Genomic DNA, 24,917 nt, shown 5'->3' on the forward strand with positions numbered 1-24,917 from the left:
CTTTCAACCATGAATAGAAAATCATGTTAGTGACAAATATCTACAAATATTTCCCTTATCTGCCAAATTGTATCTTAAACTTTTAACTCATTGTAGGAAATAACAGATTTACCATAGGTCCAGAAGATGCTAATTCAGTCTCAGTGCTCTGTTAGACCTTATTAGCAATCCTCACAGCTAATTTGGGAAAATTCAGAACATTAACATCTGCTAATTTAGTGCAGCAAGTAAATAATGGATGCTGAAATGTGGACAATGTAAAGAAGCCACACTATGTACTACATCTTCCACACCTAAAAATCTAACAGGGTCTGTATCTTAGTACCTCATACTGAGCTCTTAACAGACATTTTAATCAACTGAAAAGAGATCCCAGGATTAAAAACACAAGACTCCTTCAAAACATAAGGTTCACATGGACCTGAAAGAAGGAAATCTATCAAGAACCAGAGTTCAATGCTGGTCAGCCAGTCTAAGAAGAACCCTTTGATTATCTCCAGCATTAAAACAAGCTTACTGCATATGCACTGTATATAAAGAGTTCCATGGTTTGTTTTGTATTGGTTTTTAGCCACTTTGAAGTCAATCTATTCCTAGCGTTAGCAACTTCCATATCTAACTTTGGCAACAGGGGAAGTGCATCTTTTTTCTCCAGTTCCAAAACGTGCAAGTTTTACTGCACATCAACCTAAGCTAACACTTCTATTAGTGGCATTAGTAAGCATTCTGACCTCTAGTAAAAGGCTTGTCATCTAGCTATTATTCATTAGTACCTGAAAACACTGCCCCCAGTATGTATTTCAAGACAGGGGGATACAAATTGTTGCATGAGGATGATGCTACCTGTGCATCCTTCCATTTAATTGGCATTTATACCCCAGACAGGGGTTTTAGTAAATTTCTTGTAAGAGCAAAGAATTCCAGAAAACTTAAGTTCTTGGCTGCTCATATTTTGAAGTATTCTTTTAAATTAAAGTCACAGCATTTACTAATGATCCAGATTACTTAGCAGAAATTAACTTTTGTCTTACAATCTCTCAAGTTATGACCTTGGTGTGGAACAAGTTTAGTGAACCAGAGTCCTGAAGATGCTGGCAAGTACAACAAAATATAGAGAGCACAGATTTCAAAACTGAAGATTAAAAGGTTGCTTTTAAATTAAGATTAGTCATAACAGATGAAAGCTGAAAAAATAATGTGTTTGCCTTCCTGAGGAGAATGTGATATGTCAAAAATTCATTCGAAAATTCAGGTCTTGTCCACCTTGAAAAAAAAAAAAAAATGAATAGCATTTATTTGCCTCCCTTTCTTATCAGGAAAGGATTTTCAAGTATGCTCCTTCAGCTTTTACTATGGCTTTTAAGTCCAACTTAAATAGTTTGCTCTTGGCATTAGTGAAACCAAATACCGACAGCTAATGACTGTAAGGAAGTTCTTAATTGGATGATTTACACCCTCTTGATTTTAACAACAGTTTTATAGAAGTGTTGAATCATACATGCTTGCCCTGTGATTCCCATTTTTTATTATTCAGCAAAAGTTCCCAAAATTATACCTTACAATAATGTAACTAGTCAGAAGTTTAGCATATACACATTAAATGTTATTTCACCAGGGAATGCCACAAGACAGTCCTAGTAAACACTCAGTATCTACTTCTGAACCATATATGCAGTACGCTACTCCCTGTGTCTTAAACAATCACCCACATACTAATCTCAAACTGCACAGACCATCTCCATTAACACTTAATGTTATGCAGTTTTTATTAATATGCTTACTATGTAAAGCAATTTTAATAGTAGATACTGTAAAATATTTTATAAGTAATTCCAACAACTTGAGATACAACTCAGCTGAGACTGCTTGTGCACTTCTTACCCAACACATAGGAACTAAGGTGAAAAAAATCACATAAATCACCAAAGGAAGGAAACAAAAACTGGTACTGCTTTGCATTGGAGTCAACTGAGTGCATGCAAACAGTCACTGAATGTAACTGAGTTGTCAGCAGTTTTGAATGCTTATCCAATATTTTATTATCATCTTGTCACAGGGAATTGTATGAGAATTAAACAAATATTGCGAAGTCCCATATTTGGGTTGTACACACAGCCAGAATGGGCAAGTACTGACACAATGTCCCTGCTTCCACCCTTAATTTTAAGCATCTGAAAAAAAGACAACTTCAGAAAAGGATTTCTAAGGGGGGGGGGGGGAGGGGGAAGAAAAATGTGACCAATGTTCACTAGTTCATTGAAAGATAGATTAATCAAGTAAGATGGTTTGAAGATTTGTCACTTTCTTATATTAGGGCACTTATAAGATCTTTGACATTTCAGTTAACTTGTAAAGTTATGAATTGCCTAATCAGAAGACTCTTGAATAGCATTTAAATAAAACCCAAAAGCCATAACAAAGGTTATCAGGTAGAGGTATATTTAAAAGCATATTTCACCTATGAAAAACCCTTCTTTATTCAAATTACAAAGTGATCTGAAATTCAGTGAATTTGGGGATTAATAAAGCAGAAAACGACACAGATCTGCTGAAGAATTACTGACTTTCAGAACATACATGGTTTGCTGAACAATTAGTGTATACAAGTTTTACCTCACCAGTTCAAAAATAAGAAAAAGCCCTCACAGATCTGATAGCCTTTAGTCAGCCATCATCCATGCAAGTAATTTTCACAACAGCCAAGGGACAGCAAATATATCTGGAAGTGAGCTTAGTCCTTTTCTAATGCTAGCTAGCTCCTTTGTAAAAAAAATCATCAGATTGACAATAGCTGTTTACATAAAATGTGTACACTTGAAGTTGAAAGCTGGAAAAGGATGACACAGATGTCTTGTGAAAGAAAGCTAAAACCAAAGGTGCTTACTGCACCCTTTTGTCTAGGCAATACAAAACAATATATTAAATGTCTGAAACATTTACTGAAAATCAGTGATCATGTACTTCTAGTCTGCACTGTCTGTCCTTATGGCAACAGATATAGTAAGCACTGAAGAGAGTGGGGTTTGTGGCTTTTTTGGTGGGTTTGATTGATTTTTTTTTTTTTTTTTTTTTTTTTTTTTTTTTTTTTTTTTTTTTTGTAGTGGTTGGATTTTTTTTTTTGTATCTATATTTTGATTTGGGGGGGTTGGGGGATTTTTGTTGTTTTGGTTGGGTTTTTTTAAATACTGTGGGTAGGAAAGAATTAATTCAATTTAAAACTACCTGACAGCAATGAAAAACACACATGTTCCTATCTGGAAAAACTGTCCCTTGTCACTGTTCACTCAAATTAGGAAGTTAACAGCATGAGGAGTTTACTTAGGAGAGAAAGACTAGCACCTCAGGGAGAAAGCTACCAGGTGAAAAGCTCCAACTGCTTCTAGGATTTAGAAGTTATCACAGTTCTGGTTTTATACATTAATCTTCAGCAATATAGTAGTGAGAAAACTAACTGAATTATGTCATTCTGTCCAAAAAAGTAGTAAGAATACAGAAGGCTATCAACTGCACCTTGCTAAGAAGTATACTTAAGTGCAAAACTCATGTACCCACATTACAGTTTCTCTGGTAGTTTCATCAACACCCACAGTGTGCTTAATGTGAAGAAGCTGAAGTAAACTTACCTTTGCAATTAATATCAAAGAATATCATTACATGATCACAAGAGGGTTAAGAATGCCAAGAGGAATTGACTTACCTAAATTTGGATTTTACACCCAGGTTAATGACTGCAATTCCTCTGACTGGAGACCACCTGAACTGGCTAAAGGGCACAAAACCCACAACTGATTAATCAGAAATCAAAAAGCTACCTGTGAGGTTATCTGAAGCACACAACTCATCTGCCATCCACCTTAACATGGATTTGGAAGTAGAGGGTGGAAATCATACTGAAGGCAGCTATTCACCTGCTACAGGTGAGGCAGCAAGGATGTGTAGTGTAGTGTCTAGAAAGACTAGGGGCCAGCTACTTCACTTCCACATCAGAATCAAAACAACTGTGTGCTGCAAGATACATATTCCGCTCAAAAATAGATGTAGAGACTAATCTATGAGGTAGAGGCCAATATATCAGGTGGGCAAAGACTGGACCTCAGAAAGAGAGACAGTAACAAGTCAGGTGATATTCAGCCACGGTCAAAAGCCAACTAATATTAGGAAGTATTGGGAAAACAGGCTGGAGCTTCTTCAGGATGTTTTACTGAATTTGGAAGGTCTCAGTTTCAAACCACCTAAGTAGATTGTGTGGGGTTATAGTTACATGCAGAGCTTTAAGACTTTGCTTTCACCATGTACCTGTCTCCTTTTACACTCATTTGACAGCCACAGCTTTTCCTGGAGCTATGCACCTGACCGCAGTAGCAGAAAAGGCTGTGCAATCACCAGGCAATCCTTCCTTCCTTGCCTCCAGCTACTCTCACAGGAGATTAAGATCACATTCAAAGAAGTCAGAAAAACAGAGACAGACAGCTACCACAGCTACCTTAGCAATCCTTCAGTGTCAAACCTACAGCTCCGACTAAGTCCCCAGCAACTTATGCAAAACCATTACTGGCTGCTTAGCTGGACCAGCTGGACATAGGGTGGGTTTCATTCCTCTTCAAATCTCAGTTCTCATGTATATTCTTGTTCGTGCATGGAAGGTAAAAAAAATAGGATGGAAAACCTATAGAAACTTTCTGCTTTGCAGACTTGCAAAACATCACGGGTGGGGGGAAAACAGAGGAGGGCTAGAGAATGGGGAATACCTCCAGAAAATTGTCAAACATGGGTAATGTGTTCCAGCTGCAGGTCAAAAACAAAGTAGGTTTTACACAAGTTTAAAAACACTTGGCCTGACCTTGCTAGACTAGATGCTGGACTAGATAATCTCCTGCAATCTCTTCTAAACTGAATTTTCCTATGATGCAATGATGTACAGGTGAAGGTTTTAAAACTGGTCAAATATTTTTGCTATTTTGAGTTTCATATCAAATTAAAACTCCTCAAAAAGTCTGAATGTTTATATTATCTCCCACCATCTTAACATTCTGCATGGTGTAACAAATGGCATGATGCTCCACTAAAGAGAGGAAAAAAATGTCAGCCACTCAGCATATGCTTTCAAGTCACATGCAAACACCCAGAAACATAGCTCACAAAACTCACAGTCGATAGTGCCTATATACATTTTCTCATCTTATCCTGGCAGAGTGTCTGACTACTTCAGTGTTCACATTATGTAGAAGCAGCAGTAACTTACTAGCATAGTATCTGATTTTGCTCTCCTGGCTTCATCCCCTTCATGTTCGAAAACAAAATACATTTCATGTTTTTCCAACCAGTTGCTCTACACCAAAAGATTGTTAGACATAAGCTACTCAAAAATGTTTTCTCCCTTCTGGATCATCATGTTAAATTCCAGTATATTGAACTTAAGTTCATTGCCTCTTAAGGCAAAGAGACTGCTGCACTATGAAATAGCTTACCAACTTTATGATTACCATCCTACTGCTTGCAAACTATTAGCAGAAAGGCAAGGCAACTAAAGTACAAGGGATACTGTAACTGAATCACTAAGGCTAAATCCAGTTCCCTTACATCTGAAATTGATACCTTTTTTTAAAATAAAAAAAAAAAAAGCCACACCCCTGTACTACCCTTTTCAGTAAATTCATTAATATGTGCATTGAAACAGATTACCAAATCCTAGAGAATAAAGCAAATCGAGAGATTTGCACCCCTTCTAACAAGCACACTCATCTAATGAAGGTTCAAGCTTAAGAAAACAAAAAAAGGATTGTTCGTAACATTAATGTTACATGAAGAAAAAAAAATATTTAAAGGCATGGTCATATTGCAACAACACCTCCTGATGCAAGTAATCAAAAATGAGTAAGCCTAAACCATGTTTTATTTTGGAATATCATTTACAAAACAGAAGAACCATGTCCAGAATAACATTCTTAACAAAAGACACTGAACCATCTTGTTTAAATATTTTGGAAGCAAAAACAAACACTGCTCAGTACCAGAATTAGAGGTCATTCAATCATATGCTCACCATGTGAAAGGCTGCAAGGTTTAGTTCCCATTACCTCCCAGTGAGAAAAGTGCTGAGGAAGGAAGAACTTCCATACCCTTACCTTCAGAAAAGCAATACCAAGTGTTTTGGCTACAGGTAACATTTTAACCCAAAACCTTTCCAATTTGCATGGAGGTACTTCTCTCACTTCCCCCTTTTGTGCTTGAGCTCTGCATTCTTCCCCAGAAAACAGAAGTGTTAATCCAGCAGCTCTAGAGCAGGGACACCACACCTGGTTTTGATTTAATACATAACATCAGGTATCCCTTCATACTTGAAAGCAGTCTACCTCTTTCAGTTTCTACTTTTTATTTGCCTATTAATAAAAATCTTAACTACCTAGCTACACTACTCTGTGCAAAGAAATCCGGTTCCTATTGCTAAAAGATGTAGGCACTCCCATATGATATACTAGCTTGTTTGATCACTAGGTTAATATAACTACGTAAAAGATTAATCCTACCATAAAAAGCAGTTTTCATTGCATCACACAAAATGCAATTACAAGACACAACTCTTGCTTCCATTGGTAAAATTAGTAAACCTAATCTATGGATCATCAATGCTTTTATGTGAGGTACTCTCAAAACTGCCTGCATCTCTGCAACATGTTATACAACAGCTTTACTTTAGTTTTTCAAGAACTTTTCAAGTAAAACACAAATTGTGAATCAGTAGCACTGCCTTTTATTATTTTTCTCTTTTTAATTATGAACACTGTCAGCAGCTCTGAATACAAAGTAAGGTCTTTGGCACTCTAGGTAAGATTAAAAATTCATATGATATATTGTGCTCTTCTACCCAGTTCAATCATAATCATGCAATACCTAGCACTTTCATACAACTTCCATACAACTTCATACAACTACTAGGACTTTCAAGTCATTCCCCCTGTACAGCATTATTTTGTAAGTATGTCCCAAGACCATTCCATTTTAAAACACAAATGTATGCAAAGTTCAGATTTGCTAACACTCCTTCCAATCATAACAAGATCCAAAGACAATTTCTGAAACTCACAGTTATTCCCACGTATTTAACTCATCAGACCTAAAACTGTTCATCTAGTATTAATATCAAATCCCTATCACTCAAGTTTTTACATAGCTGTGTGGGCAAAAGGTCAGCTTCTTAATTCCTATTAAACTTTTGTACAGATCTTTACATTATTTGGGGCAGGATACTCATGAAATTTAAAGTAAAGGCTAGTGAACTGCTGTAGAAGAGTGATGGACAAAATACACCAAGTATTTAGACAGGTGACTTCAGAATTTTTTTCTTAAAGCTGGAGCTAACAATAAGCTTTAAGATCATTTCAGAACATTCTGAAATTAACAATAAGATACCCAAGAGCTCAAAGTCATGCTAAAAATTTTCACTCCTAGGAATCACCCCACCACTCAACATTGAAATTCAGCTGTCAGATTTAACACAGAAGCCCATAATGCTTTTCTGTTGGGGGGGAGGAAGAGAGGGAGGGCTGTTGAAAGTTTAATGTAATTGGAATTTACTCCTCAGACCAAGTTACATGCAACTTCAACTCCTCCTACAAACACTTTAGACAGACTCCAAAAGCAGCATTGTATCTAGATTTCTTGTTTTCTGCCATGTGCAAGATGTTTCTCCTCTCAGTGTTACAGAGAAGTTGAGTATTATATCATGCTAGCTTGCAACCCAAAATATTAAAGACACCTACTAGAATACATCACAATCCAACCGCTTAAGAACAAGCTGTGTACATCATCTCCCCTCTGCTCTCCGCATACAGTTAAGAGAAAACCTGAGGTTGGACAGGACCTCTGAAGTTCTAACACACTGCTCAAAGCAGGTCCAGGGTACAGCAGGTTGCTCAGGGTCGTTCCCTCAAGTTTTAAATAACTCAAAGGATGGAGATTCTACAATTCTAAAGCTTCCTAGTCTGGTACAGCCCTTAGATTATTATCCATTACTGATTTTTCAAGCAGGCAGTGATGAAGTTGCAACAAGAAGTCCAAGTACAATCAAGAGAGACTTCAGGGCCTTGGAACTACTGGTGAAGGGATCAGGAGCACAAATAGTGTTCTCCTCTATCCTTCCAGTCACAGGGAATAATAAGGAAAGAAAAGGAGACAGCAGACCAATACCTGGCTCTGAGCTTGGTGACACTGGCAGAATTTGGGGTTTTTTGATCATGGGTCAGTCTATACAACACCAGGCCTACTGGCAACAGATTGACTATACTGATATCAAAGATGGGTAAAGAATCTTTGCACAGGAGTTCCCAGGGCTCATAGAAAGTGTTTTAAACCAGCCAGGGAGGGCCCAGGTGACTAGAGGTTAGCAAATGTGACATATCTACAAGAAGGGCCAAAAGGAGGATCCAGGTAACTACAAGCCTGTCAGTCTGACCTCAGTGCCAGAGAAGGTTATGGAGCAGATCATCTTGAGTGCCATCACATAGCATGTACAGGACAACCAGCTGATCAGGCCCAGTCAGCATGGGTTTATGAAAGGCAGGTCCTGCTTGACAAACCTGATCTTCTATGACAGGGCAACCTGTGTATTAGATGAGGAAAAGGCTGTGGATGCTGCCTAGCTTGACTTTAGTAAGGCCTTGGACACCATTTCCCATAGCATTCTTGCTGAGAAATTGGCTGCTCATGGCTTGGACGGATGTACACTTCGCTGCGTAAAAAATTGGCTGGATGGCCAGGCTCAAAGAGTGGTGGTGAATGGAGCTGAATCCAGCTGGCGGCTGGTCACGAGTCATGTTTCCCCCAGGCTCAGTACTGAGACTACTCCTGTTTAACACCTTTATCAATGAGCTGGATGAGGGGATCAAGTGCACCCTCAGTAAGATTGCAGATGACACCAAGTTGGGTGGGAGTGTTGATCTGCTCGAGGGCAGGAAGATTCTACAGAGGGATCTGGGCAGGCTGAGACCAGTTGTATGAGGTCGAACAAGGCTCAGTGCCAGGTCCTGCACCTGGGTCACAACAACCCCCTGCAATGCAGGGCAGAGTGGCTGGAAAGCTGCCCAGCGGAAAAGGACCTGGGAGTGTTGGTCAACAGCCAGCTGAATATGAGCCAGCAGTGTGCCCAGGTGGTCAAGAAGGCCAATGGCATCCTGGCTCGTATCAGCACTAGTGTGGCCAGCAGGGACAGGGAAGGGATCTTACCCTTGTACTCAGCACTGGTGAGGCCGCACCTCAAATACTGTGTTCAGTTTTGGGCCCCTCACTACAAGACAGACATTTAGGTGCTGGAGTGTGTCCAAAGAAGAACAATGAAGCTGGTGCAGGGTCTGGAGCACAGGTCTGCTGAGGAGCAGCTGAGGGAACTGAGGGTTTAGCCTGGAGAAAAAGAGGCTGAGGTGAGACCGTATCACTCTACAACTACCTGAAAAGAGGTTGTAGCAAGGTGTGTGTTGGTCACTCCTCCTAAGTAACAATGAATAGAACAAGAGGTAACAGCCTCAAGTTGCACCTGGGGGTGTTTACACTAGATATTAGGAAAAATTTCTTCCCCAAAAACCAGGGAAGTAGTGGAGATATTTAGAAATTCCTGAACTATTTAGAAGACATATAGATGTGGTGCTTAGCAACATGGTTTAGTGCTGGACTTAGCAGTGTTTGCTTAATGGTTGGACTTCATGATCTTAAAGGTCTTTTCCAACCTAAATGATCCTATGATTATATGATCTTTTTTGACCAGAGGTAGGATGGTGGAACACATTCCTAGGAGTACTGAATTCAATTTTACTTTTGCCAAGTAAACAAGTATTCTTGGTTTTGGTAGTGGAATTTCAGGAACTGAAACTACTCTCAAACTGAACTCATCTACATTTTAGGGAGATTACCAAGCTAGAGACAAAATAAGAAGTTATTGATCCAAATATTTACATTCTTTCAATTAACACATACAAAGAGTTTGTTATTCACATGGGTCTCAGAATAACCCATTGGTAGAATAAAAACTGATACTCACATCCAGCATTTTCATTTACTGAAAATGCATATTCATATATATATATATATAAACCCCTTAATCCAGGAAGGGTTTTATGCAGGTGCTTAACGATACCTAATGAAGTGCTCATTGCTGATTTCAAGAACTCATGCCTTTTCCCATATATACAGTCTAGGCTTAAAATATTATTGAATATGTATATTCCTACTTCACAGCAAATTATAAATTTTCCTTGTCTATTGCTTTAAGTATTTATATTCACAATGGAAAGAAAAAAGTTCTAGCCATTTCACATATATTCATGATTTATCTGTTTGGCAAATATAATGCTAAAGGTTAATATTGAGACAGGGAAACAGATGTTCAGTCAAAAGGAAATTTTTCTCAAGAGGAGATACCCAGGAAGTTTGTCTTTCCAATCTGCTCCAGCCCACAAAATTTCCCACCACACTTACCCAACTGGGAAAAATTATGAATCAGCCTCCAATTTAACTGTGTATATAGCAGAAATACAAACTTAGACTACTTTAGCACGTAACATTATAAAGCACTTAAAGCATTCATAACATACGAAATCACTTATGTGAGAATCATAGTAAGCACACACACTTTCTGTTAACATTGTTCTTGTTACAAGCTTCAAAATAAGCTTTCATTAGTCTAAAATTCTGAGCCATTGAATTGCTTAAGCTTAAATGATAAACAGTGCACTCACTCTGGCTTCTAAAGAGTGTAGCATTTCAGAGGTAAGTTAAACACCACTGGATAAGCTTGCTAAGTGTGGAAAAAGGCCTCCATGAAGGGAAGGGGTGGTATTAAGGGCTGCTTAATAGTCTAGGTAGTTCTTAGGTAGTTACATGTTGACAACTAGAACACAAGAGCAAACTAAATCAGCCAGCAATTCCAAAGACACTTAGGACTGATAGGAAGCCTCTTTATACCACTCTCAGAACAGCAGAGGTTGGAATGAACCTCTCCACATCATCCAGACCAAAGCTCCTGCTGAAGCAGGGTCCCTGAGAGCAGGTTGCCCAGGACTGTGTCTACTTGGGGTTTGAATATCCCCACAGGTAGAGACTCCACCACCACCTCTCTGGGCAGCCTATTCCAGTATAAAGGGTTTTCTTCTGTTTAGATGGAACTTCACATGTCTCAGTATATGCCCATTGCCTCCTGTCCCACCAGTGGCATGCCATATCACAGTCTACTACATATGTTTCTTATATCTAGGAGAATTTTTGTTTATGCTGAATTTAAACTCTTGTACTTGCCAGATCCTGTTCCATTCAGCATGAGAAATAAAAAAAATACATAGGTAAACCTACAATAACATAACATTATCGTAACACACATTGTGAGCTCACAAGTTACCTCCAGCTCAAATTTAATGTTTTCCAGTTGCCAAAATGAAATATATATCAATGTATCTTGTTTGGCATGTATCCAACTGCAGTTAGAAATAGCTGTTTCAGTTACTTGCAATAGTAAAGGCTGTGTTACAAAACGAGGATAAAGCATCTATCTCAAAAAGAAGAGGATTAGATATTAATTTAGTGTTTCTCATGTTAAAGCCAGATCCTACTGATGATGGGATGCCCTCTAAAACAGCTCTAAATCCTTTGTGACTCTAACATGTCCTGTCTTTAAGATATCTTTAGGGTATTTCACAACCCAGCAGAAGAGCTCTTCACCAAGTCACTGTGCATTGAAAGAGGAGCTGAAGAGGGCAACATACAAGCAGGACAAATATTTGTGGCTAATTACAGAATATGTACTCAGCTCAGCTAGTCAGTGTCCAACTGCACAAAGTTCCTTAAAAAGGAAAATTATTTGCAGAGTAATTTAGAAAGAAATAGAATCAAGTAAGTCCTGAAGTTGTTCTGTATTTAACTTGTGAACTGTGACATAAAAATAAAATGCAGACAATAAAACAAATAAAGGGTTTTTTTTGGGAAAAAAAAAAAAGGCATGAATATTCAGGTATATACACTGGAAGTACTGGCAAGGACAAAGCAAATAAACCTAAATAGGAAGAAGAGCTTGTCATGTTCTCCTCTTACCAGCTACATTTGCCTTATACAGTGTATAACAGTTGCTCCACATATGGAGAAAATGCGAGTGATTAGAAACTAACATATTAGCATATGAACAATAATGAACAGCCAGAGATTTAAGATACAGTGGCCAGCCTACCAGTATCTGTAAATCAACCCATCATGCTCACATTTCTAAGGGTGAAGATCATCAGATTACTAAAGAGCCATAAAAACTTATTTAGCAGTATGAATATGCATCTCATACCCTATCAGTTCTCAAAAAAAAAAAAAGAATTTGAAGAAAGATATTTAGTTTTACATTCTTTATACACAGTAAAAGAAGGTAAGTTCTTATAAAAATACCTGATACCATTTGTTTAAAAAGTACTGACAGTGGATACTCAATAATTCATAACTAAGTCCGCAGTATTAAACACAAAAAGTGATATGTCAAGACAACAGAAAAAAGCTAACATCTCCTAATAAAAAAAGTATAATTTTACTGGCTAGAACATACAACCCTGGGTCCCACACTACTCCTGCTAGTGTTTTATTTGGTCAAATCTTGCTTTCATTCCAATCTATTAATGGATTTTGGTTGTCCCAAAAATAAATGAGTAATCTACACCAAATGCAGTGTGTCTTAATGATATTAATATCATTGACAGGAAAAAACCAAACACACCACAAACACACCTTTTTTCCAGTCAAAGTTGAACAAACAGAGCTATTGAAGTTTTCAGTAGAAGTATTATCATTAAAGAAAGAGGAACATGTTTAAGCAGAAGTGTGACAGAAACATAGACAATTTCTATCATATTTACTAGTGGGGCTAACTAACACCTGTAGCTTTATGTTTTCTAGGGGAAAAGGGAAAGCCTGTAGCTTTGGACAGCTTCTAGATAGGACTTTTCTGCTAACACACTGCATTTCGGGGACAAACACCACCAGCCTTCTACAGGCTTGGGCATATGTTGTTAACACTGTTAACAGCATTATCATTGTCAGGAAAAATCTGCCCAAAAGCTTCAGTTGCATTTTGTTTTTTCTAGACTGTTTTCAGTCAAAGCATGGCAGTTTCATGGTATATAAATTCATCAGTGGCATGACAAATTATGTCAAAACCACCTAATCGATATGATATTGGGAAGCAGAATCAACATACTAAAGAAAGATGACCTTACTCACCTGGAAGACAACTATGTTTCAATAGCCTAAGTGAGTAGCTTAAGGTTGATGATAACAATACAATGATTAACTAAGGTAGCAAAACATACCAGCTGAACCACAATTTGGAGTGTAAATCTTCTACCTCAACCTTTAAAAAATGCTCCAGCCATAGTTAAATAAAACTAACAAATACTTATTTGGAAAAACACAAGAACATGTTTTAAATTTCTCTGAAAAACATGTCACTTTAAAATTCATAGCCATTTCAGAGCTTTACACAAGGATATACTTGTATATCTAAGTATTACAGATATTTTCAGTTTCTCCCTTCCCAAACTAACATCAGACTGTAAAGAACATATCCATACTGCAAGCACAGCAACATCAAACCATGCTCATCTACCATCTAATTCATTGTGGAAAATATCTGTTTCTAATACCTGATGCGCAAAAAAAGCCTCTTAGCAAGTAGCTGTTTCAACTGAAGCATCCATTTTCTTCAAATTGATACTGTTAGTGCCAAGACAAAAAAGTCTCATTTTTGTATTTTCCAATTTATGTATCAAAAACTCTGTAACAGCCAAAAAACATTGATAACACTGACAGCAGCTGATGTAACTGATACAATGACTGCTTGTTTGCTTTCTGAGCCAAACTGTCAGACAGATATGAACCATTTAGTTAGAGCTGTAAAAGTGTATTTCCCAATAGACTCAAACTACCTCATCATGGCAACACTCATACATATATTTTCCTGTCTTCATCATAATAATACCCATTAAGTCATCTTCCCTAAGTTTTACAGCATGTACAATCTTTTGACCTTCATTTCTTTTGCAATATTGCATGATATTACCTAGCAGCCTAACGACTTTTTTCAAGTGCATACATTTAGTCACATGTACAACAGAATATTTCTAGTCTTACATGTTAGGGTTTGTGGTTTTGTTTGGGGTTTTTTTGGTTTTGTTTTGTTTGTTTTTTTTTTTCTTCAAACAAGGCAGGAAAAGCGATTTGTATTTCATTTTTTATGATCAGCCCTTGAAGGCACGTTTTTGCAACACTAGAACACTGCAGGCAATTGAGATTCTCCTTCAGTTCAAATGCTGCTACAGCAAGCATGAGGGACAGGAAAGATACACTGATGTGCCTACTAGAATACCAAAGAGCAGTATGACCTTCCCATCGAATAGTATTTTGTATGTGCATTTTGTAACAGTATTCCACATCTGAGTATCTACAGCTATGAAGTTTAGATGAATATATCAGCTACCTAAAATTACTTTCTCAGTTCCTTGTTCATCATTCAAACAGAAACCAGCTCTTTACTTCCTTATCCACTTTGAAGTCCAGGAGCATTCATTTCATTTTCAGGTATTTTAACTATTTTCAGTTAAATTAACTTTTTTTTTTCCTGTTCTTCCTGCCAGACCTTCAGAAGCCTGTTCTTCCGCAGTGAGTTTTTGCAGGGAACATTAATAGTTTTCCCTCCCATAAATAAATTTTTACCTATCTTAGTGAAGCTTATTGGAATGGCTTCCCATTTTTGTTCATAATACTCAGACAGAAGAGAAATGGTCACCTGGAGCAAATTTTTTTCCCCCAAATCTACATCCCCACTGTACAAAGCCTTCTAAAGTATTTACAGATGAAGAAAAACTGCAGGAGAAGTATCTTTTCCCATCATTCTTTTAAAGATATAAAATCCTCAAAAAGTTCACGTAAGAAAAAAATAGAAAAATACTTTTTTTTTTTCTTTTTTTTTTTTTTAGAAAAATACACTCCCAAAGGCTCTTTTTGCAAGCCACTACAAACAAAAGTAACACTCTTTCATTGTCTACAGGAAAGACAATTGAATTTGACATCTGTTGATAAACACTGAACAGGAATAAAAACCTTGCAGAAAGCCATGTACTTGCTGGAAGGCAAATCTGAGGATCTGTCGGCCAAAATAAATATTAACATGTGCCCGTAGACACACACAGATGCCAAGATCAGGTGCTGAACAATGGATAAAAGTCCCAGATATTCCTACATCTATTTAAGAGAACAATTTCTTACGCAGAAGTTAGATTCCAGAATTTGAGATGTTCTGCATAGCAAAGGCCATGTAAGTGTTAAAATTAAGTAACAAAACACAAGCTCAATAAAAATCAAAAGTACAGCTGTTTTAGATGTGACACAGCTAGCACTGTTAAACCAAAACCTTAAAATGGATTTTCTTACTGTTTACTACAGAAAAGTACCACCCTGGTGAGGAATAAGCAGAGGATGATATCTGGAACAATTGCAAACCAGAGCAACACATAGTTCTGCTTCAAACGTTTAATCATAAAAGCACCAGTCTGGAAAAACAAGTAGGAGACCTGCCTGTTGGAAGATTGGGTCAGCCTGCACTGGAGGGGCAGCTGGGTGGGAGGGAGGGCTGAGAAGGGAAGGAAGCAAAACAGGCGGCTGATAAGATCAGACTCCAGTGCCCAAGAATCTGAAGCAACTCCAGCTTTCAGCCTAATAAAGACCATCTTTAAAAGCAATACTGAACATCTATGGAGAGAGCGCAAGTGCAGAGGTTCAGCCCAGAGGTCACACTACAAAACTGGCCTTAAACTCTGCTCCTGAAAGCAATGTAAATAAAAGTTCTTATCCCTCTGCCTACTGCTAAGACTGAACGTGCCTTCGGAAGCTTCACTGTCCATGTGACAAGGTGAGATTAGGATTCATTTTTCAGAAGCAATCTGAGTGAGTAGTAAATAGAACCATTTCATCTTTTGAAACCCATTTCAGATATCAAAATTACAGGAACATACAATTCCAAAAATCAAGAGTATCATCAAAATCCAGTGAGCTTCCTTATCTCAAAATATTTAATCTTTCTGAAGGATCTAGTGAAAGGATATGACTCCTCATGAAGAGAGAGCTGCTACTGCTCCTCTAACAAACTTGGAAAAGAGCCCATCCTTCTCTCACCAGCATGCAGGCTGCCTGAGCAGCAGTGTGACACAGGTCTGTGAACACCAATGCCAATGGTCCCAGAAACACAAGCAGATGGCAGTAATGGTTGCAACAGAACAAAAATAAGCACCTTCACTGTCATAAACACATCAGCAGCTCTTCTGAGAGATGTGAATAAAGGCATCAAATCCCGTTACCTTTCCAAAGTAAATGTTTTCTAATGCCCAGCAGTTTAGAAAATCATAACAACTCAAAACAAGTCAAAAGACTTGCTCCCAATTTCACAGTTCTGGTAACAAAGCCTTTACCTTGTCTCCTGCTTTAAGTTTATTGTTTGAGGTTTAATTAGACATTTTTCATCAATCCATAAGTAAAAACAATTATCCATTTGAGACCTGTTCAGGGTAACTTTGCAGTTTTCATCAGATAACTCAGTACTCCGAGGTCTACTGAACATTCTCAATTTCCTTACTGTATAATTAGACCTCTAGTATTCTATGAATTTTTATCTCATCCTCATTGTTTTACTCTAGACAATAAACTTCATTTTGTCCTCTTTCCATATCTTACACTAGTTTAACTTGGTAAATGACATTCTTTACAAAAAATGTTGCCCTTGTTTAAAACACAAGCTTCTCAAATTTAACAAATATCCACAATGTCAGACAAAAATGTTGTGGAAGGGAAGGGTGGCTCCCCCAGGAAACTGTTATGCCCCTAAATCCACTAGGAACAGTGCACTTAAATTCAAATAAAAAATACAAAATAGCAAAATATCCCCAGAAATGATGGCATGAGCAGAGGAACAAGTGCCAATAAGCAAGGAAGGATGGGGGGAGAGGAGCAGAAGTGGGAATCATATTCACCTCTAGCCAAAATTCTGTATTTTACAAATAGCCCAGCCTAGGTAAGTCATAAGTCTGTGCCATGAAATCTAGTATTGGTAAAGTTATCATCAAATAAACAAGAAATAGAAACTCAACGTTCTTAAATAGAAGTGGTAACGACCCAAAACAGCAGTAAAGAAAATCTTACTGTACAAAGAATTTGTTTGCAATTATTCCCTGTACACCAGAAAGTCATTTACACCATTTATGCAGCTATTTTCACCATACTTGCTTCTGAACGTGTTTAGGAAGTACAAGAATAACTGTACAAACAAGTGGTATTTTAGCTGCATACTGTTTAGAAATATACTTATTTTCCCTTTTGTGTAACATTGAAACAAGATTGCCTTTATATGTAAGGGATCTAGGAATCCACAGAACCTGCAAAACAGCCAGAAGGCAAATGCTTTTAAGAAGTAGGTCACCCCTGCTGCTTCAAAATTATTTACAACCCCCAAACAACACATTCTAATCACAGCTAGCATTAACGTTGTAAGCAGTATGGTCAAACCAAGCACATACACTTGAAGACAGGAAGCAAAATGTTGCATTTTATAAGTCACTCCCAAATAATGTATGCTGCCTTCAAACAGCCACCTTTCTTAAAACCAGGCTGCACTTAAACAATAGCAGCTAATGTTACATTTAGACAAAAATGTTATTTGAGAGGTACAACTCTCAAAAGTGTGTTACACAACATCTAGGTGTGTTCCACAAGAATTTGAACTCATGCTTCAAAAAGCAGATATTTGGTCTCATGAAGAGGTTGCATTTGACTACTTTCCACTGCTTTTTAGACAAGAAAAAAAATTACTTCCAAACTTCTGATTCACACTAGCCCAGACATTTTGCCAGATCCCCATTAGCTTCAGCTGATCTGCACTAGCTCTTCTGGGATATCAACAGCAGCATTTGAAAGACTGAGCCTTCACTACAGCACATTGCTCAATTTTCTCACAGCACTGTGGCAAATCACTGTTTACACACAACCACTGTACACTGAAAATATAAAGAAATATCATAAAAGCCAGTCCTTCACAAGCCTTATATTTAGACTATACACATGAAATAACACTATAGTGCAACATTCAGTTTTACTTGGAGTCCAGGTCTTCACATCAGAGCACACTGAGCAAATACACTCTCTAAACCAACAAACTGCAGTCAACTCACAAAAGAAACATGACTTCCTAGTATTTCATTCAGCTGGCAAACTAAAATGCTTCTGCAGCTGTAATAGCCTTTGGACCTCAGTGCATGCTTTCACTTCCCAGATGAAAACTAGTACCATCTTTCCAGGATACAGTACCATCAACCAGGAAAAAACGTCACCAGTACCATTTATCCTAAATAGTATGTGTACATTGGTTCACCTAGAATGACCCTTCTTACCACACTCAGCTAGGCACCAGATGGGATTTAAATATGACATTCCCCCCATCCTAATACTGCTTAAGCATTTCCCGCTGTGGTATAATGGATGAATTAGTACAGTTCAGACCAATCCCTTCCTGAAATGATTTTATGTGTAAAGAGAACCCTGTGGTCATGTAGAAAACAATATATGATAAGAGTGAGTCCACAAAAAAACAGTTAAAAAAAACAAGATCCCCCATTACTTCAAACAGTGATATTAAATGTTGAGTTAAAACTGTATGGGTAGCACCAACACATTTTCCATTTTAGATATACATCTTCCTACAGGCATGCCAAGGCACCTGAATAATTAATAACTTCTCTAAACCTGGCTTGGTCCAAGTAGTTGGCTATAATCAACTGTGAAACAGTGAGACTTCACGGTCCCTACAAAATTCCAGTCTGATCTGTTCAGTTAAATAAAAATCACCACAAACTTGAGTACCAAGAACTCCAAATTTGTTGGCTACTACTTGCCACAGAAATTAAAAGCTACCTTGTGGTTTGGAAGGTCAGCAAGGTAACCTCCAGGTACCTCAGAAATAAAACATGAGACCCAAATCACCACGGAATTTTTTTTTTTAATTGCCACTCCATACAACCTTATCAAAAGGAAAAAGGCTTTCAAGAGAGATAAAGATCAACTAAAACACCAGACCTGGAAAAATCTAGGCCCTTTTACTATCGAGGTAGAGAAGAAGATTCATTGACAGGATGTCTCTTATCAGAAAGGACGGGTTCTGACACCAACATCCACCAGCATGAAGTCACAATGGAATAATGTATGCCTCAAATCCTGAAGAGGCAGGTCAGGAGGAAGACGATGATGACTTCCAGTCAGTTGCACCAGTAGATAAAGCAAAGATTGGATCAACTGTTTATCAAACCAACCATTATCTTGGCCATGTCCTCCTCATCTTTAAGCTTGGGAGAAGTCAAACTCCACCAGAAACATGTTCAAGATGACATACTGCCCAGAGAGGCTGTCCATGAAGCAAAAGAGGTTTCCTATGTCCTTAAGAAAGTGGTTGACTCACAATATTTCAAATCCTAGATATGATTCAAGGAAGCTCTGAAAGTGGATCCTTTGGCTTAAAGTAACTGACCCCTTCACCAGCTTATTCAGAATGCTCAAAGAGGCCATTACAATGTAAATCCATCAGGAGATAAAAGTTCCCTAGAAGATGAACAGTTTTCTGACAAAGACAGATCATCCCACGACAACTTTTCTGTTGGAGAGTTTTGTGGCAGCATCATTTTGTTGCTCAGCCACCACACAAGCCTTTGGGGACTGAACCAGAAGCATTCAATAAAACTGAGTGTGTGCTAGCTTACAGAGAAAAAATTATTTCTTCAGAGCACCAGCCTCACATGCTGGCTTGTGACCGAAGCAAAAGGAATGCCCTACACACAATGACTGGTTCTTTCAACTTAAGTAATATAGACTATCACCACATCTTACGTCCTTACTAACCTAGCAAAAAAGGCTTTTCCAGGCACTTAAGTACCAACACCCTCCTGAGGAAGGCAGGAACTAGCCAAACAGGAGCAGAGCAGCTACACACAACATCAGTGCATGCATTCAAATCATGCTGCACATTTTCACTTTTGCCTGCATCAGTCCCAAGCCCCTAAGCTACGTAAAAGGCAGGCAAATTGCAACACAGAAACCAACATGCTGGGTGTCAAGAAACAACACAATGCTGTCATAGCCAGTGCTAGCACTGACACCCAGTTTCCCCGAATCCAAAGGAAGTCTGTCCTCCTTCTCTAATATCACTAAAAAATTACTCCAAAAGCCTCTTTTCCCTTTGCTTCCCGTCATAAAATGCAACTCTGTGACTATTTAGAGCTGTAACAGTAGTCTTCTCCCAAAGCAGATTTGGCAAGGTCCCTGAAAAAACAATGAGGAATTAAGGATTAAGAGGCAAAGTAGTAACTGCTATTACGTAACCCTGACACATAGCACTTGTGTACAGGTAACTAAGCACAACACCATCCATCTTCCAATGGGACAAACAAATAAGGTATGGTCCAAAATTCGAGGAGGTACTACTGTAGAAAGAAGCAGCCAGCCATCTTTGTGAGCAGATGTCTTCATAAAGAAGGAAGCCTTCAAGAGGTCAGAGCAGTCAAAGCTTTTGTGTCAAGTAAAACTTGCAGTCTACAGAGCTTTGTTAATTTTTGCTATGAACAGAATTTAAGAAAATTAATCAGGTATTCAAATTCTGTGATTTGTCAGAGCCACGGGCCTTGGTAATGCTGGAGACACTGCTATAGGAGACCTCAATACTGGGGGAAAGAAAAAAAAAAAAAATCCACTTACCTTAAGAGAAAGGACCTGTTGTCCTCAATATTGCTTTTCAACAACAGCACAACAAGGATCAGGAGCCAATAGTAGGAATGTATCACCCAGATGTGATCTTACAGATTACCCACCCATAAATTGATTCAGGAGACAGGCATTAATCATTTTGTATGTTTTGGTGTCTCTGATTCAATTCAGAGCTTCCATGATACTTGAAGTTTCAAAACTCACTGCAAATATCCCAAACCCAGGTTTTCTTCTACAGATACAAGCAGACTTTTTACTCAAAGAAGCCTTGAAAAAATAATTTTAAAAAGAAACAATATACAAAAACACCCATACCCACAGTATCTTTCAGTGTATAAAATTTGGAGGGAGCAAGGAACACAGTATACCTTGAATTTTAAACCAATTATTTTGGATCAATATTATTGCTATTAGCAGATGACCTGTTGAAGTAGACAGCTTTTAGAGTTTATACAAATGCTTTTACCGTAATTAAATCTTAATGTTTCTTTCACAGCAAAATAAGTAGAAAACCCTGAAAATTACACAAGTACTCCACATTCATTTTAACTACAATTTAAGAACCAGTACTGTATCTATATGGGTCCCACATTACTTTCACTTTCCATATATTTATGTTTTCTGAAAACAAATCTAAACAAATTACAACACTGGAAAAAGAGCATTCAATACAAAAAGGAAGTACTCAGCGTAGTTTCCACTTATTTCACTAATACTAAAGCGGGCAACTTGACCACAAGCGCTTTAGTAAAAGGAAATGTGTGCTGGAGTTCTGGATAGGGAAGCAACAAATCTAAGGCACTTCAGTCTATCGATCCATACAGGGTGCAGAGGAACCATTCTGGTTCTTAGTTCATACTTCTACAGCCTTGTTCACAAGACCAAGTGGGTAAGAGAAAGGGAGGCTCTGATTCCCTCACCCCAGAAAGCTGTAACATGAGCAACTCAGGAGATGAGTATTATACTTCAAATAAGTCAGTGTAAGTTACGATAGAAGCTTGTGCATAGCAGTGAAGGTTCAAGAAACAACAAAGCAGGGATCATACAGCAACAATAATGTAATTTCATCCAACAGGCTTGAGTTATTTAAATAAGTAACATCTAGTTGCTGTCTAGTAAGATTCACCTCTGAAGTATTCACCCAAGAAAGCAACAGGTCCTACTTCTCCAATACATGGTTTTAACAATGCAAAAAAGTTCACAATTATTTTTAACATCACAAGCCTCTTGTACTCACGCAGTACTAATTGTTTGAGGCAAGGGACAAGGAAGCAGGGGAAGAAGCAGCCAGAAGCACTCAAGTTAGTATTGCAAATAAGCAAGCACCTTGCCCTACTGAAAGCACACTAGCAAACCACAGATGAGTAGTGGCACTGTATTTACTCAAAATCAACACTTTAAAAGTACTCTATCACCCTTAATTCAACATACTGCTGCAGCACATGAACTATGCCACCATGCAAAGCTTTGAGATCATTCCAAAAGCAAAGGGAAACAGAATAAACCAAGAATCTGGTAGATTCTTTTAAGAGACTCATCATACATGACTAGTATCTTAATTTTAACTTTGTTCTGAAGTGCTGTGACCCCTCATCCCCTTTCCAAACAACAGTTGACCACATCTATAATGAGCTTGGTTTCAATCAATTCAGACGGACAGAAGTCAAGTGTCTTCTGCTATATTTTAAGTTATATTTACAAAACTCAAGACAGCTTCTATCACAGTCTTGACATAATCTTGCTTAGGTTCTCATAGTTTTGCTCCAAGGTCATGTGTATATTTCCATATGGCGCCTGCTCTACAAGAACAGCTGTACATTCAATTTAAAGACCACTTCCAAGCCCCTAGAATGTTGGGGTTTTTTTGCCTTAGCTAAAAAAATTCAATAATCACTTACCTATTAGGAGTAAAATTTATTTTTGTCATTAACTGAACTAGAAACCAGCTTCTTAAAATGTGTCCAATTTTTAACATTACAGTTCTAAGAATAAGAACATAAGCTGAAAAAGCTTTTTTTTTTGTGGTGAAAGCATGTTAAAATAGACATAAAACGCCTGGCATACTATAAAAGCCAGGTGTCCAATTTTTCTCTTAATGGCTGAAGGCAAAGAGGAAAAATAGCTTTGACCCACTTCTGCAGAAACCCATATGACCAGTTCATGTTAAGCTCACATGGAAACAGAATGCCTTCCTATTCTGTTAGTTCATTCTCTGCAGAAAACAGCTGAACCTAAGGCATCTTTAATTCTCTTCACTTACCATATATGCTCACAGAAATTATCTCTGATAAAAAATAATATTTTAAAAATTATTATTTTCACACAAAAGTACCATAGCACAGGTATTACTGGAAGAGCTAGGAAGGAAGAAAAAAAAAACAAAACAATTACAAATCTCTTTCAAGCAAGAATCAGATAAAATTCTCACTGTAACAGCAGTGTCTGTATCATTCCCACCAGGGTTACTTTGCTGCAAAAGCAACACTTACAGTGAATAATCATCAGCATACATATGGAATACTGATAAATGCTTTTTGAGAATATGAAAGCTCATCAGGATAACAGAATTATGAGAGTAAAGGCAAGTTATTTACATATATTGAGCTATCCCTTCACATCGAGCTTTGTCTTTATTTTTAAAGCAACCCATTCCCCAGCACATTTTTTCTATTACAACAGGAAAACCAAGAAGGTACCTGCATACAAGGAACACAGTAGCTCACGGGATATTTTCCATATTCAAGAAAAATATTAGATCTTTTTATAGCACAGGTGAATCTGACATATCAAGCATATATTCAATTTTTCTCTTTGAAGCTGCAGATGCTGAGAAAAGCCCCCACAAATATGTTGCATTTGTAACAAACCCATTCTTCTCTCCATCTTAAAAGTCTTAAGAGCCTTACCCTTTCTTCAAGGTCAAATGCCAGAGCTGGTTTCCCCACACTGACCTTGGCTGACTTGAAGCCTCAGCAGTTACAGACAACTCATGGAAAAACTCCACACCTTGATCTAAAACTGTGACCAAATCACCTTCCCTGGGTCCACCTCCTCTTTCATGTTTATTTACCTGTATTGCACTAGGTATTTACAACCACTGCTGTCCTGGAAGTACATTGCCATAAGTTAGACTTGTAAGGAGAGCCTGGAGCAAGGGAAAAGACAGGAGAGGAGCAATCAAGGAAAAAAAAAAATCCCTGTAAACACTGTAGCAATCTGTAAGGAAGAGTTATTGTGAACTGCATTTCCACATGCATTCAAGTTTACTGTTCCAGACATGCATATGACAGCATTAAACAAAAGGTGACAGACATGAACATGGCTAACAGAGAAGCACAGAATCACAACAGTTCTTAGCAGATTGCTTTTGCCCTTTCTGTTATCGAGGAAGCACAAATTGCACAAAGCACATGATAATAATTTAACAAAAGTTTTTCAAAAAACAATCTTTCATCTGCACTTCCATGGTGTACATTTTAAACATTCTGGAAGGGAAAAATACAGAACTCATCTTTAATACCCTCAACAGATCCACGCACAGAGGACTGACAAGCCAAGCATCATGAGCAGCAGATGGGATAAGGTTCAGCAGAAATCAGTCATATGCTAATTTGCTATTAATGACAGAAGCTGTGAGGATTACTACAGTACTATGCACTAAGGATACAGTACCATGCACCAGTGAAACACATCCATTAAGGAAGATGTTTTTACTAACAGTTTTTGATTAAAATGTAAAATTTTTAGTGATCAAAACAATAGGGTGAGGAACCTCCAGTGACTGCATTTGCTATTATACACACAGAATCTGACATTCATAACTGGAGAAAGACATGCAAGGCATCAGCAGAAGTGCTAACCCAAGTCCTTATCACTTTAAGGTAGAATATTTACCACGACCTGCTCCCAAATAATCCTTCCTTGTATCAGCCTCCTTTATGAAAGTTCTGGACTGCTGGCTTGAAGGCTCAAGAGTATCAACAGGTTTTGAGCAAACATTACTTATCATGTCTCTTGCACACAAGCTGGTGCCAACAGGTGGAAGCAAAAGCTTACTTCACAATTTCTTACTTAAACATCTTATCATTTGTGAAACATAACACAAATTA

The 24,917-nt window shown here is 37.9% G+C and overlaps 1 protein-coding gene across 8 annotated transcripts in view; it reads right to left on the minus strand.

Annotated features, from left to right (window-relative positions):
- AGAP1 (ArfGAP with GTPase domain, ankyrin repeat and PH domain 1) overlaps positions 1-24,917 on the minus strand; it is a 355,685-nt gene that overhangs the window by 315,353 nt on the left and 15,415 nt on the right. Inside the window, exon 1 of one of the 8 annotated variants that reach the window (XM_026852145.1) lies at positions 16,186-16,243. The exons of the other annotated variants lie outside the window; for them this stretch is intronic. The gene's annotated coding sequence lies outside the window, so the exon portion shown is untranslated. Of the gene's footprint in view, positions 1-16,185; positions 16,244-24,917 lie in introns of those variants that run through there. 8 annotated transcript variants of the gene reach the window in all.

This window comes from Athene cunicularia (assembly GCF_003259725.1).
Source record: "Athene cunicularia isolate RWA chromosome 7 unlocalized genomic scaffold, athCun1 chr7_part1, whole genome shotgun sequence".
In the NCBI taxonomy this organism is placed as follows: domain Eukaryota; kingdom Metazoa; phylum Chordata; class Aves; order Strigiformes; family Strigidae; genus Athene; species Athene cunicularia.